This window comes from Condylura cristata, unplaced genomic scaffold (assembly GCF_000260355.1).
Source record: "Condylura cristata isolate star-nosed mole 26May11 unplaced genomic scaffold, ConCri1.0 scaffold00013, whole genome shotgun sequence".
Lineage (NCBI taxonomy): Eukaryota > Metazoa > Chordata > Mammalia > Eulipotyphla > Talpidae > Condylura > Condylura cristata.
The window spans coordinates 37,104,627-37,107,161 of NW_004567114.1; positions in this window are offsets into that span (position 1 = coordinate 37,104,627).

A 2,535-nucleotide genomic window follows, 5' to 3' on the forward strand; every position below is an offset into this window, starting at 1 on the left:
ACGGTGGGCTTGGCCATGTGACTCCCTCTGACCAATGGGACACACGCAAGGGTGATCACGTGGCAGTGCCTCGCAGCTGCACTGGGGTTTGCAGGTTGCTGGGGGCAGTCCCGCTTTAGATGCCAGTGACCGGTTTGCGTGGGTCCTGGCTGACGTGCAGGTCAGACGGGCATTCTGAATTCGATGTTCATTCTCAAGAGGAGCCCCTGACCTGCTGACTGTGAGTGAGAAACGTTTTTTATTTTGAACTGTGAGATGGAGGTTTTCCGGAGCATCGAGTTGTAGCTGGGTAATATCAATACAACTGCACATGGCCAATATAAACAGTGCAGCTAAAATCATTTATGGCTCAGGAAGCAGCTGACCTCTCTCCCAAGGAACAAACTTTTAAGATTTTTTTAAAAATATTTATTTATTTATGCATACAGAACTGGGGTACAGCCAGAGGTGCTGGGTCAGTGAGAGGATTCACCAGAGACAGAGTGGGGAGTAGAACAGGCAGATCGCGGAAGTACGCTACTGAGGGGAGCAGCGGGCGGGTCAGGAGAGGTCTGCCGAGTGCCATGTGGATCACTCCCTGGTCAGGAATTGAACTCATGCTGAAGTGGCTTCAGCTTCGTAGTGCGTAGTGCATAGTGCTTTAACCCACTGCACCAGTAGGGAGGGCCCAACTTTTAAGAATTTTTCACCGTGGTTCACCTGTCCAGGTTCCTTTCAAGAAAAATTATTTCTGGGTTAAAGTTATGTGTCCTTTCCTTCTCCTTCCTTCAACTGTAATTTTAAAGTACAAGTTACTCTCTTGTTCCCATTCTTGTTAATAGCATTTTTGTGAAATCAATTAAACTCCTAAAGGAATTATCACACAAATATATAAAAACATGTGCAAGGATGCAAAATATAAGAAACACCCTAAATGCCCAACTACAGGGGCTTGATTAAATAAGGTATATAGACATAATGGACTCGTATATAATGGACATAATATATTCAGATTGCAGCTATTAAAAGTGATACAGTAAAAAGATCTTCATTGACATAGAAAGGGCAGGATGAGCAAACAATATACAGCATAAACTCGTTTTGTGAACACAAGTGTTGCTTGAAGCTCAACTTAGAAAAAATAAAGTTCCTGAAAGGCTTAAATGGCATATAAAATGTCTCAGAGAAAGCTAGTGGTGAAATCAGAATATGATTTTTTTAGTGGAATGTTCAATTCAGTCATTACCGTGGTCTCTGAGAAGTATGGTGATGGCAGCAGCTATGTAGTTAACTTGAAGTTAGAAAGAAGCCACCTTCAACCTGAGCATCTGTTTGAGTCGTCTGGTAGCACCATTTAGGTGGTTGGTAAAAAAATTATGGAACGCCTCGCAAATCTTCATCTTGTGCCATACCAATCTCTATATCTTTTGGGTTGCATCTTATGTTGTTGAAATAAGAGGATCTCTTATTTTTTGACCATGACATGAACTAGCTCACTTTTGTAGGGAATGGGTGAATCCAAATTCAGTGTTCCCCCTCTGAAACAAAAAATGGTAAAGCAACAGTCAAATAAATGAAAAAGATAAAATATTAGAAGATAGATATAACAATAAAATCAATGAAGCTAACACTGTTAAACAATTTCATAAGTTAAAAAGTTTTCAGGATAAGATTGTTAAAACCAAAGGAAGTTAAGCAGAGAATGGAATTGGGCTTTTTCATAGCAAGAACTTCTTGCAGGATAAAGTAGCCTTACCTGTTCTCTGGTTAACAAACTGTCCTGTGGAGCAGAACAGAGAAACCCGTAGTGTTGGAGACATTTGTGTTCATTGCTTTCCAGTTCTTCATTCAGCGAAATCAGCTATGGTGGGATTGTTTACACCACAAAAATCGGTAATGCTCTAACTCAAGACCCTTTCCTTTAGAAAATGGGTAACATTTGCTTATGCATCACTGAGACACAATAGAACTCTTGAGGTGTGTGTGTGTGTGTGTGTGTGTGTAATCCTGAAAATATCAAGCAGTCCTGACAGGGGTTCAAAACCATACAAGCCCCCAGTTACTTCACATCACCACCTCTGCCCACCACAGTGCCTCAGAACTTCTGCCTTCCCCACCCAACTGCTCAGAAATGGAAGGGGCATTTGAGGCCTGAAAATAGGGGGCATTCTTAAGGAGAAGCTAAAAGTGAATGAAAATCTGACCCTGCTGTGCACAGGGCTTGCTAGCTCTAAGCACAAAGGGAAACTGGTGCTGTCCCTTTGAGCTTAAAGGAAAATACAGTGGCAATTAAAAGAACCCTTGAATAGCAGTTGAGCTTGTAGAAGAGCAAATCTCACTTCCTTTCTGCTTCTTCAACATCTGCAGCTCTGTCTTGAGTAGAATTGCAGATGGTCTTTTGTTTCTTTCTTTCTTTGTTTTTATAGTGTCTAGGGAACTAGTTCAATTTTCAAAGTAGAATGAGTAAAATACTTCTGGGTAAGATGTCACTCTTCTACTTGCGACATATCACCGAGTCCTCTGCATTATCATAAGTTCTCATGAGCTTTGCTAATT